General features: G+C 48.4%; 2 long non-coding RNA genes across 2 annotated transcripts in view; one reads left to right on the top strand and one right to left on the bottom strand.

Moving 5' to 3' along the window:
- The first annotated feature begins 4,947 nt into the window (after positions 1-4,947).
- The window catches only part of LOC310893324, a 549,839-nt gene continuing 541,039 nt past the window's right edge, over positions 4,948-13,747 (top strand). Inside the window, exon 1 of the long non-coding RNA XR_014578904.1 lies at positions 4,948-5,342. This is a non-coding gene — a long non-coding RNA (uncharacterized lncRNA). The remainder of the gene's footprint in view (positions 5,343-13,747) is intronic.
- The window catches only part of LOC310893318, a 78,262-nt gene continuing 76,018 nt past the window's right edge, over positions 11,504-13,747 (bottom strand). Inside the window, exon 2 of the long non-coding RNA XR_014578898.1 lies at positions 11,504-12,250. This is a non-coding gene — a long non-coding RNA (uncharacterized lncRNA). The remainder of the gene's footprint in view (positions 12,251-13,747) is intronic.

Consider the following 13,747-nt stretch of genomic DNA (forward strand, 5'->3'; position numbering starts at 1 on the left):
GATGGGCTCTTTGGTAAATAGTTTCAGTCCGTCCGCAAATGGTTGAAGTAGGCCAAAAGGCCCGACAACGTTAGGGCCTTTGCGGGATTGTATGTAGCTTAGGATTTTCCGTTCTACTAGGGTTAGGAAGGCTACGGCAATCAGGATTGGGATGATGTATAGGAGGGATATAACGAGGCAGCTTAGTGTTGTTATTTGAATCATGGGTGAAGCTAGGGAGAGGATTTGAACCTCTGGGGAAAGGGCTTAAGCCTTCTGCACTTGCCGGGCTCTGCCACTCTAGCTGGTCCTTTTCTAGGATTGAAAGTGGTGGGGGAAGGCCCTCTTCACGGTTTAGTTGGTTTCACTGCTTAGAGCGGGGGGGGGGCGTGCTTGTGGTATTGGCCCCACTTTCCCGGTCCTTTCGTACTGGGGAGAGTGTGTCATAGATAGAAACCGACCTGGATTGCTCCGGTCTGAACTCAGATCACGTAGGACTGTTAATCGTTGAACAAACGAACCCTTAATAGCGGCTGCACCATTAGGATGTCCTGATCCAACATCGAGGTCGTAAACCCCCCTGTCGATATGGGCTCTTGAGGGGGATTGCGCTGTTATCCCTGGGGTAGCTTGGTCCATTAATCAATTATATTGGGTCTGGTCACTGTTAGCACTTTGAGGGGTAGCTCTAGGTAAAGAGGTATGGTCTTGTTTTTGGAGGATTTGTTCTCCTCCAAGGTCGCCCCAACCGAAAAATATCGACCAGGCTCTGCGATGGTAGTGGCCCCAGTGGGGTTGATTGAGGATTCGCGGTGGTCGTTGATTTTTAAGTTCCACAGGGTCTTCTCGTCTTATGTTCACATCCCCGCTTTTGCACGGGGAGATCAATTTCACTGATTATCTGTGAGAGACAGTTAAGACCTCGTTTAGCCATTCATACAAGTCTCGATTTATGGGACAATTGGTTGCGCTACCTTTGCACGGTTAGGATACCGCGGCCGTTAAACCTAAGTCACCGGGCAGGCATCACCTTCAATACTTGTTTAATTTGCTGAAGGCTATGTTTTTGGTAAACAGTCGGGCCTTATTAATTTGCCGAGTTCCTTTCACAGATTTTAATCGCTCTTATAGGCGCTCCTGAGTCGGGTTAACAGGGTTAGTTAATACGTGGTCTTGTAGGGGTTTTTGTATCTGTCTAGGTCTGTTAATAATGTTTCTATGTAAGCTTGCGCCGTTAGAGGGGTGTGGCCCTGAGTTACTTATTTTAGCATTAATTCTCCTATATTCATAGGTTGACCTGTTTGTGATAAGGGAATCATCTTATTTTGGTATTTTTAGGTGGTGGAGCTTTGACGCACTCTTTTTTGATGGCTGCTTTAGGGCCCACGGTAGGATCAGTAGTAAGAATTATCCGCTAGTCGAGGTTGTGTCCTTTTTTAATGGAGCTGTCCCTCCATTAAATAGCTCTTAATCATCTCATTAGGGTTCAGGATGTCCGGTAGGGAGGATTAAGGGGGAACTTAGATTCGTTTCACAGGTAACCAGCTATCACCCAGCTCGGTTGGCTTTTCACCTCTACTGACAAGTCATCCCACTCTTTTGCAACAGAGACGGGTTCGCTCTCTTTAACTGCTTGAAAGTAGCTCGCTTGGGTTTCGGGGGGGCAAACTTTAGTTCACTTTGCTTGGTTGTTCTCGCTAAACCATGATGCAAAAGGTACAAGGGTTGATCTTTGCTGTCTGTCGCTTTGATGGTTTCACTGCTATTTCATCTTTCCCTTACGGTACTGGGGTCTCTATCGCGTCTAAGTGTCTTTTCTATCGCCTATACTAAGACTGTAAAATGCTTTAGTATAATTAGTTTAGTAAATTCTTTAGTTTTGGTGTACTATTTGTGTGGTTGAGCTAGAGGGGGGGCTTCAAGACGATCCGGTCTAGTAGATATCTTTCAGGTGTAAGCTGAGTGCTTTGGTGTTATAGCTACGTCTTGATATTCTAAGTACACCTTCCGGTACACTTACCTTGTTACGACTTACCTCATCTTCAGCGTATTTATGGTATTAGTTATGTGGGATGTGGCTTTTGAGGAGGGTGACGGGCGGTATGTACGTGCCCCAGGGCCGGCTTAAAGTAGGCTCTATTGTCCCACTTTACTGCTAAATCCGCCTTCCAGAAGTGGTTTCACGCTTCTTTCCGTGTGCCCTATGAATAGGGAATGTAGCCCATTTCTTCCACTCCATAGGCTATACCTTGACCTGTCTTATTAGCGGGGTGCTATTGTGTCCACTGTTGTGCTCTCATTCGAGGTGGGCTGGCGACGGCGGTATGTAGGCTGTGTTGGCAAGGGGTGGTTGGGTTAATCGGGGATTATCGATTGTAGAACAGGCTCCTCTAGGTGGGTTTGGGGCACCGCCAAGTCCTTAGAGTTTTAAGCGTTTGTGCTCGTAGTTCTCTGGCGGATACTTCGGTAAAGTAAGTATCAAGATTTAGGGCCAGGCATAGTGGGGTATCTAATCCCAGTTTGGGCCCTGGCTTTCGTGGGTTTAAATCAGTCGTTAGTTCCTAAGATCATCTTAATGGTGTGTTTAGGTGCATCTTGGGCTTATGACAGCTCAGTTGCATTTTGATCTTAGTTAGCTAGGATAGGCATTTTACCACTCTTTACGCCGTGTCAATAGGACGGTTGATTTGGGTTTCTTGTATGACCGCGGTGGCTGGCACAAGATTTACCAACCCTTGAAGTTAGGCTGTTGCTATAAGTAAGTCAAGTTTGCACTCATTGCTTAATGTTAATTACTGCTGAATACCCGTGGGGGCGTGGCTTAGCGAGGCGTCTTGGGCTACTACTTGGGTGTGCCTGATACCCGCTCCTCAAGGCCTGTATGGGGGTAGGTGGTCGAGGGCGTTTACACTGGGGCGCGGATACTTGCATGTATATATTTAGCAAAAACCAACCGTGAGGTTAGGACTAAGTCTTTTGTCCGCAGGCATGTTTTATGCCATCTTGGCAACTTCAGTGCCATGCTTTGTGTTAAGCTATGTGGACGGGGGTGTGGTTAGCTGATAGTTGAGTGGTGAGTGAGAGTGAAGTATATGAAATTATTGCTTGTGTTTACTATTTTTAGTACTGGAGTTTCTCTAATAAGTTTAAGTTATTTTGTATGTGTTTGTGTGTATATGTACATCGTTCCGATGATGTCATGGAAGGGATGATTAATGGAGTTTTAGAGGTAGTTTGCTGGGATTGGGCGATGAAGGTTTATGCTACATGGTGGTTAGCGAAAGTTTACTGGTTTAGTTTGTGAAGCGCAGGGGTTGCGCTTAATGATTTGTTGTTTTGTGCTATGTCCAACGAGCATTCATCCAATAGCCCCATTTAACCCGGAGGGTGGAGGTAACATTAACTGAATGTGGTCAAAGTGCATCAGTGTCAGGATGATTCCCCATATACGCCAACCGTCTCATCGAGGGACCCTTGAAATATAGGATAGGCCGTGAGGCAGGTGTGTCCAGGCTTAGATTGTGGGACCCCCGAGATCACTGGGAATAGCCACCTGTGAGGTAACCCCGGAAAAAATAAGAGGAACCAGAGGCGCCAAAAAGCTGGAACATGCCGCGATTATGCATTGAGAAGGTGAAAGTACTCACAGATGCCACTTTGAAGGGCAAGGAGGGGTGAGTGAACCCAATGGATGGCCCTGACCGAGGAACCAGAGGCGCAAAAATGTGAGGAGGGCGAGGGGTTTAGGGGGAACGTATGGGCCTGAAGCTAGTCATACCGGACATTATGTGCAACGGGTTGCTGATTTCACGTGAGGAGTACGATTAATAAATCCGTCTGATACGAACTGCATGAGATATGTGGTGGAGAGTTGTTGTTGGAGCATGTCCTGTGAGCATTCATTAAAATGGGGTCTTGTTATGCGCTTGAGTGGAGTTGTATTGGGTGTTGTGGGGTATGGTCCTAGAACATTCATGCCGGGTGGTTTGGTAGGAGTGTGTTTAAGGGTTTAATGGCCGTGTACATGTATGGGTTTAGCACCTGCTTATAAGATAGTCCGTATATAATGTATATTACTGGTACTATAGTATGTATGTATATGGGGTATATAAATTTATGCACGAATATGCATAACCAAATACCCCCGCCTCGGGGGGGGAGGGGGGGGGGGTTAAGCATAATGGCATAGATGGGGTAGAATTATTGGGGGCTTGCGGTTAGTTCCTGTAGTTGAGAACAATGGCGGCTTTTCGAGCCGCAGGCCTCGGGTAGTGTCCGGGCAGGAATAATGACTTATTTTATGTTTTTTTTAGGGATTTGCTTTGCGGTGGGTGTTTTGGGTGTGGCGTCGAATCCTTCGCCGTATTATGGGGTTGTTGGTTTGGTGTTAGCGTCTGTGGCGGGGTGCGGGTGGTTGCTGGGCCTTGGGGTTTCGTTCGTGGCTTTAGTGCTGTTTATGGTGTATTTGGGGGGTATGCTGGTGGTGTTTGTTTATTCAGTAGCTTTAGCAGCGGAGCCTTTCCCTGGGGCTTGGGGGGATTGACGGGTGATTGGATGTGCAGTAGCGTTTGTGGCAATTGTTTTTGGGGGGTTGGTGTTTGGGGGGTTTATGGGGGCTTGGAAGTTCGGGGTTTCTACTGTGAATAATGTTGGGGTGTTTGTTGTTCGGTCGGATTTTAGTGGAGTTTCCATGTTTTATTCACATGGGGCAGGGATGTTTTTAGTGGCGGGTTGGGGGCTGTTGTTGACTTTGTTTGTTGTATTGGAGCTTGTGCGGGGGTTGTCGCGGGGTGCTATTCGGGCGGTTTAGGGGTTAGGGTCAGAGAATAGTTTATTGAAAATGCCAGCTTTGGGAGCTGGAGATAAAGGTTTGAGTCCTTTTTTTCTGAGTTTGGGGTACTCTAAGAAGTGGTAAGTCTTCAATCTTTGGTTTACAAGACCAATGTTTTTATAAACTATTAGAGTATTTAGCAGTTGAGTATTTTGTTTTCTAGGGCGCTTGCGGCGGGGAGGAGAAATAGGAGGATAGTGAAGTAGGCGATTGAAGCGAGTTGGCCGATGATGATGAATGGGTGTTCGACGGGTTGGCTTCCTACTCATGTTAGGACGAGGAGGTCGGCGACTAGTACTCAGAATAGGAGCTGGGAGAGTGGTCGGAATGTTATTGCTCGTTGTTTTGATTTGTGCAGGAATGGGATTAGGAATAGGATCAGTACGGAGGCGGCCAGTGCTAATACGCCTCCTAGTTTATTTGGGATTGAACGTAGGATGGCGTAGGCGAATAGGAAGTATCATTCTGGCTTGATGTGTGGTGGGGTTACTAGCGGGTTTGCTGGGGTGAAGTTTTCTGGGTCTCCCAGGAGGTTAACCGCTCATGCTTCTTTCTTATGAGACGTTAGTAAACCAATTACATAGCCTTGTCAAGACTAAATCACAGGTAAAAATCCTGTACATCTCATGTGGCCAACCACTCCCAACTAGGATTCCAAGACGCCTCATCACCCATCATAGAAGAACTCGTTGAATTCCACGACCACGCCCTAATCGTTGCCCTAGCTATCTGCAGCCTAGTTCTCTACCTTTTAGCCCACATACTAACAGAAAAACTCTCGTCCAATGCTGTAGACGCCCAAGAAGTAGAGCTGATCTGGACAATCCTACCTGCTATCGTCCTGGTACTCCTCGCCCTCCCATCCCTACAAATCCTCTACATAATGGACGAAATCGACGAACCAGACCTCACCCTAAAAGCCATCGGCCACCAATGATACTGAAGCTACGAATACACAGACTTCAAAGACCTATCATTCGACTCCCATCAAATAAGACCTCCCTCACTACCAAACCCACACCATGATCCTGACCATGAACCTAAGCTTCTGTGACCAATTTTCCAGCCCCAATCTATTCGGCATCCCCTTAATCCTACTATCCCTACTCTTCCCAGCCCTACTATTCCCGTCCCCAAACAACCGATGAATCAACAACCGCCTTTCTACTATCCAAACATGACTCCTTCACCTAATCACAAAACAACTAATAGTCCCACTCAACAAAAATGGCCACAAATGAGCCATAATATTTACATCCCTAATAATCATACTTCTTACAATCAACCTTCTAGGCCTCCTTCCATATACATTCACCCCAACCACCCAACTATCTATGAACATAGCCCTAGCCTTCCCACTATGGCTCGCCACACTACTAACAGGCCTACGAAACCAACCATCAGCCTCTTTAGCCCACCTATTACCCGAAGGTACCCCTACACCCCTAATCCCCACACTAATCCTGATCGAAACAACCAGCCTACTAATCCGCCCCCTAGCCCTCGGAGTCCGCCTTACAGCCAACCTTACAGCAGGACACTTACTCATCCAACTCGTCTCTACAGCCTCCATTGCATTAATACCCACCCTTCCTGCAGTATCCATCCTAACAATAATCATCCTACTACTCCTAACCATCCTAGAAGTAGCAGTAGCCATAATCCAGGCCTACGTCTTCGTGCTCCTTCTAAGCCTATACTTACAAGAAAACATCTAATGGCACACCAAGCACACTCATACCACATAGTTGACCCAAGCCCTTGACCAATCTTCGGGGCAGCCGCCGCCCTACTCACAACCTCAGGATTAATCATGTGATTCCACTACAACTCATCCATACTACTAACCCTAGGCCTCATCTCAATACTCCTAGTAATACTCCAATGATGACGAGACATTGTACGAGAAAGCACCTTCCAAGGCCATCACACTCCCACAGTCCAAAAAGGCCTACGATACGGCATAATCCTTTTCATCACATCCGAAGCATTCTTCTTCTTAGGGTTCTTCTGAGCGTTCTTCCACTCGAGCCTGGCCCCAACCCCAGAACTAGGAGGCCAATGACCCCCAACAGGAATTAAACCACTCAACCCGATAGAAGTCCCCCTACTAAACACAGCCATCCTACTAGCCTCAGGCGTTACCGTAACGTGAGCCCATCACAGCATCACAGAAGGAAACCGAAAACACGCCATCCACGCCCTAACCCTAATGATCCTCCTGGGATTCTACTTCACAGCCCTACAAGCAATAGAATACCACGAAGCCCCATTCTCAATCGCCGATAGCGTCTACGGATCTACCTTCTTCGTTGCCACTGGATTCCACGGACTCCACGTAATCATCGGATCCTCCTTCCTGACCGTCTGCCTCTTCCGACTGATCAAGTTCCACTTTACATCAGACCACCACTTCGGATTCGAGGCAGCAGCCTGATACTGACACTTCGTAGACATCATCTGACTATTCCTCTACATAACCATCTACTGATGAGGATCTTGCTCTTCTAGTATATTAATTACAATTGACTTCCAATCTCTAGAATCTGGTATAAACCCAGAGGAGAGCAATGAACGCACTCATGTTCATATTCGCCCTATCATCAATCCTAAGCGCCGCCCTAACCGCATTAAACTTCTGACTCGCCCAAATAAACCCCGACTCAGAGAAACTCTCACCGTACGAATGTGGATTCGACCCACTTGGATCTGCTCGATTACCATTCTCAGTCCGATTCTTCCTCAGTAGCCATCCTGTTCGTCCTATTCGACCTAGAAATCGCCCTCCTACTCCCCCTGCCATGAGCCGTCCAACTCCAATCCCCCCTAATGACCCTCACCTGAACTGTAGTGATCCTCCTTCTCCTAACACTCGGACTGGCCTACGAGTGAATTCAAGGGGGCCTAGAATGAGCAGAATAACAGAAAGTTAGTCTAACCAAAAAGATAGCTGGTTTCGACCCAGCAGATTACAGCCAACCCTGTAACTTTCTTATGTCGCCCCTACATTTAAGCTTCTACTCAGCCTTCATTTTCAGCGGACTAGGACTAGCCTTCCACCGAACCCACCTAGTATCCGCCCTACTATGCCTTGAAAGCATAATATTATCGATATTCGTAGGCCTATCAATATGATCCATCGAAAACCAAGTCTCCTCATTCACCATGGTACCAATTCTCATGCTAACCTTCTCAGCGTGTGAGGCGGGCACAGGCCTGGCCATCCTAGTAGCCTCCACCCGCACACATGGCTCCGACCATCTACACAACCTAAACCTCCTGCAATGCTAAAAATCATCCTACCCACAATCATACTTCTTCCAACAGCCCTGCTGTCTCCACCAAAATTTCTATGGACTAACACCACCTTATACAGCCTCCTAATCGCTGCCCTAAGCCTACAGTGATTAATCCCAACCTACTACCCCTACAAATTTTTATCCAACTGAACAGGAATTGACCAAATCTCATCCCCCCTCCTAGTACTATCCTGCTGACTACTCCCACTCATAATCATAGCAAGCCAAAACCACCTGCAACAAGAACCCCTACAACGCAAACGAATCTTTATCTCAACCTTAGTCGCAGTCCAGCCATTCATCCTACTAGCCTTTTCCACCACAGAACTAGCACTATTTTACATCTCATTTGAAGCAACCCTCATTCCCACCCTAATCTTAATCACCCGATGGGGGAACCAACCAGAACGCCTAAGCGCTGGCATCTACCTGCTATTCTACACGCCAGTAAGCTCTCTACCCCTGCTAATCACAATCATACACCTATACGTGAAAATTGGCACCCTGCACCTGCCAACCCTACAACTAACCCACCCAACCCTATCCACCTCATGGACAGGAATACTATCAGGTCTAGCACTGCTCATAGCATTCATAGTAAAAGCCCCACTATACGGCCTACACCTCTGACTGCCAAAAGCCCACGTAGAAGCACCCATCGCAGGCTCAATACTCCTCGCCGCCCTACTACTAAAGCTAGGAGGATACGGAATTATACGAGTCACTCTATTTATGGGCCCACTGTCCAACCTCCTGCACTACCCCTTCCTAACCCTGGCCCTATGAGGCGCCCTAATGACTAGCTCAATCTGCCTACGACAGACAGACCTAAAATCACTAATCGCTTATTCATCCGTTAGCCACATAGGCCTAGTTATCGCCGCAGGAATAATCCAAACCCACTGATCATTCTCAGGGGCAATGATCCTAATAATTTCCCATGGACTAACTTCCTCCATACTATTCTGCCTAGCCAACACAAACTATGAACGTACGCACAGCCGAATTCTACTACTCACACGAGGCCTACAACCTCTCCTACCACTCATAGCTACCTGATGATTGCTGGCCAATCTAACAAACATAGCCTTACCCCCAACAACAAACCTCATAGCAGAGCTAACCATTATAATCACCTTATTCAACTGATCTGCCTTCACAATCATCCTAACAGGAATCGCAACCCTACTAACCGCCTCCTACACCTTATTCATACTACTAATGACCCAGCGAGGCTCAATCCCCTCCCACATCACATCTATGCAAAACTCAACCACGCGAGAACACCTGCTCATAACACTCCACATTATCCCAATATTCCTCCTAATCCTCAAACCCGAACTGATCTCCGGAATCCCCTCATGCAAGTATAGTTTAAACCAAACATTAGACTGTGATTCTAAGAATAGAAGTTCAAACCTTCTTACCTGCCGAGGGGAGGGTTTAACCAACAAGAGCTGCTAACTCTTACATCTGAGCCTAAAACCTCAGCCCCCTTACTTTTAAAGGATAACAGCAATCCACTGGTCTTAGGAACCACCCATCTTGGTGCAAATCCAAGTAAAAGTAGTGAACCCCACACTACTAATCAACTCCCTCACACTACTCACGCTGACAATCCTCCTAACCCCAATCATCCTGCCATTTCTATTTAAAAACTTTAAAAACACCCCACAAGCCACCACCCGCGCTGTTAAAACCGCATTCCTAATTAGCCTAGCCCCTACAACCGCATTCATCTACTCGGGAGTAGAATCTGTCACCTGCCACTGGGAGTGAAAATTCATTATAAACTTTAAAATCCCCCTGAGCCTAAAAATAGACCAATACTCAATAACATTTCTTCCAATCGCCCTATTTGTAACATGATCAATCCTACAATTCGCCATATGATACATGGCCTCAGAGCCATACGTAACAAAATTTTTCACCTACCTACTGACATTCCTAGTCGCCATACTCCTCCTAACAACCGCAAACAACATATTCCTCCTATTCGTAGGCTGGGAAGGAGTACGAATCATGTCCTTCCTTCTCATCGGCTGATGACAAGGCCGAGCAGATGCCAACACCGCCGCCCTACGAGCCGTAATCTACAACCGAATCGGAGACATCGGACTGATCCTGAGCATAGCATGACTAGCTTCAACATTCAACACCTGAGAGATCCAACAAGCCGTACACCCCCACCAAACCCCAATCCTCCCCCTCATAGGATTAATCCTCGCAGCCGCAGGAAAATCCGCCCAATTTGGACTCCACCCATGACTGCCCGCAGCAATAGAAGGCCCCACCCCAGTATCAGCCCTACTGCACTCCAGTACCATAGTAGTAGCCGGAATCTTCCTGCTCATCCGCATGCACCCCCTGCTAGCCACCAACCAGACAGCCCTAACTGCCTGCCTATGCCTAGGTGCTCTATCAACCCTATTCGCTGCCACATGCGCCCTAACCCAAAATGACATCAAAAAAATCATTGCTTTCTCAACATCCAGCCAACTAGGACTAATAATAGTCACTATCGGACTAAACCTCCCACAACTAGCCTTCCTACACATCTCAACCCATGCCTTCTTTAAAGCCATACTATTCCTATGCTCAGGGTCTATCATCCACAACCTAAACGGAGAACAAGATATCCGAAAGATAGGAGGCCTACAGAAAATACTCCCAGTCACTACTTCCTGCCTAACCATCGGAAACCTGGCGCTGATAGGAACCCCATTCCTAGCCGGATTCTACTCAAAAGACCTCATCATCGAAAGCTTAAACACATCATACCTAAATACTTGAGCCCTACTCCTAACCCTTATAGCCACAGCATTCACCGCAACCTACAGCATCCGCATAACCATCCTAGTCCAAGCTGGACAAACCCGAATCCCCCCAATAGTATCAATAAACGAAAACAACCCACTAATCACCGCCCCCCTAACCCGACTCGCCCTAGGCAGCATTACAGCAGGAATAATCATTACCTCTTTCATCACACCAACCAAAACCCCCCCAATAACCATACCCCTTATCACCAAAACTGCTGCCATCCTCATAACAATCCTAGGAATCATCCTAGCCCTAGAACTATCGAACATAACACACACCCTCACTCACCCCAAACCAACCCCCCTCATAAACTTCTCCTCTGCATTAGGGTACTTCAACCCCCTAGTACACCGATTCTTCTCCAAAAACCTACTAGAAAAGGGACAAAACATTGCCCTACACTTGATCGACCTCTCCTGACTCAAAAAAATAGGGCCAGAGGGCCTTGCTGAACTACAAGTAGCCGCAAGCAAAGCCGCAACCTCAATACACACAGGGCTAATTAAGGCCTACCTAGGATCCTTCGCCCTCTCCATCCTGGTAATAATCCTAATAACACACAGACTCACTAATGGCCCCTAACATCCGCAAATCCCATCCCCTACTAAAAATAATCAACAACTCCCTAATCGACCTACCCGCCCCCTCCAACATCTCTGCCTGATGAAACTTCGGCTCCCTTCTAGCCATCTGCTTAGCCACACAAATCCTAACAGGCCTGCTACTAGCCATACACTACACCGCAGACACTTCACTCGCCTTCTCCTCAGTAGCTCACACATGCCGAGACGTCCAGTACGGATGGCTCATCCGCAACCTCCACGCCAACGGTGCTTCGCTCTTCTTTATCTGCATCTACTTACACATCGGACGAGGCCTCTACTACGGCTCCTACCTATACAAAGAAACCTGAAACACAGGAGTAATCCTCCTACTCACCCTAATAGCAACTGCCTTCGTAGGGTATGTCCTACCATGAGGACAAATGTCATTCTGAGGGGCCACCGTAATCACCAACCTATTCTCAGCCATCCCGTACATTGGGCAAACTCTAGTAGAATGAGCCTGAGGAGGATTCTCAGTAGACAATCCAACCTTAACCCGATTCTTCGCCATCCACTTCCTACTGCCCTTCCTAATTGCAGGAATCACCCTAGTCCACCTAACCTTCCTACACGAATCAGGCTCAAATAACCCACTAGGAATCGTATCAGACTGCGACAAAATCCCATTCCACCCATACTTCTCCATTAAAGACAGCTTAGGGCTTACCCTAATAATCACCCCTCTAATAGCACTAGCCCTATTTTCACCGAACCTCCTGGTTCTTGGAATCCTAGATGGGAGTGGTTGGCCACATGAGATGTACAGGATTTTTACCTGTGATTTAGTCTTGACAAGGCTATGTAATTGGTTTACTAACGTCTCATAAGAAAGAAGCATGAGCGGTTAATGCAGTTGGCTTGAAACCCATCCCCAGTGGTGCAAGTGCACTCTCTGAACTCACTGAAGTGCATCCCCAGTGGTGCCAGTGCACTCTCTGCACTCACTGCACTGCATCCCCAGTGGTGCCAGTGCAATCTCTGGACTCACTGCAGAGCATCCCCAGTGGTGCCAGTGCACTCTGTGGACTCACTGTAGTGCATCCCCAGTGGTGCCAGTGCACTCTCTGGACTCACTGCACTGCATCCCCAGTGGTGCCAGTGCAATCTCTGGACTCACTGCAGTGCATCCCCAGTGGTGCCAGTGCACTCTCTGGACTCACTGCACTGCAGCCCCAGTGGTGCCAGTGCACTCTCTGGACTCACTGCACTGCATCCCCAGTGGTGCCAGTGCACTCTCTGGACTCACTGCACTGCATCCCCAGTGGTGCCAGTGCACTCTCTGGACTCACTGCACCGCATCCCCAGTGGTGCCAGTGCGCTCTCTGGAGTCACTGCACCGCATCTCCAGTGGTGCCAGTGCACTCTCTGGACTCACTGAAGTGCATCCCCATTGGTGCCATTGCACTCTCTGGACTCACTGCACTGCATCCCCAGTGGTGCCAGTGCACTCACTGGACTGACTGCACTGCATCCCCAGTGGTGCCAGTGCGCTCTCCGGAGTCAAAGCACTGCATCCCCAGTGGTGCCAGTGCACTCACTGGACACACTGTACTGCATCACAGGTGGTGCCAGTGCACTCTCTGCAGTCACTGCACAGCATCCCCAGTGGTGCCAGTGCATTCACTGGACTCACTGGACTGCATCACCAGTGGTGCCAGTGCACTCTCTGGACTCACTGCACTGCATCCCCAGTGGTGCCAGTGCACTCTCTGGACTCACTGCACTGCATCCCCAGTGGTGCCAGTGCAGTCTCTGGACTCACTGCAGTGCATCCCCAGTGGTGCCAGTGCACTCTCTGGACTCACTGCACCGCATCCCCAGTGGTGCCAGTGCACTCTCTGGACTCACTGCACCGCATCCCCAGTGGTGTCAGTACACTCTCTGGACTCACTGAAGTGCATCCCCAGTGGTGCCAGTGCACTCTCTGGACTCACTGCAGTGCATCCCCAGAGGTGCCAGTGCACTCTCTGGACTCACTGCAGTGCATCCCCAGTGGTGCCAGTGCACTCTCTGCACTCACTGCACTGCATTCCCAGTGGTGCCAGTGAAGTCTCTGGACTCACTGCACTGCATCCCCAGTGGTGCCAGTGCACTCTCTGGACTCACTGCACTGCATCCCCACTGCTGCCAGTGCACTCTCTGGACTCACTGCAGAGCATCCCCAGTGGTGCCAGTCCACTCTCTGGAGTCACTGCACTGCATCCCCAGTG

The sequence above is a fragment of the Anser anser genome (genome assembly GCF_964211835.1).
Source record: "Anser anser genome assembly, chromosome: 2".
Classification (NCBI taxonomy): Eukaryota; Metazoa; Chordata; class Aves; order Anseriformes; family Anatidae; genus Anser; species Anser anser.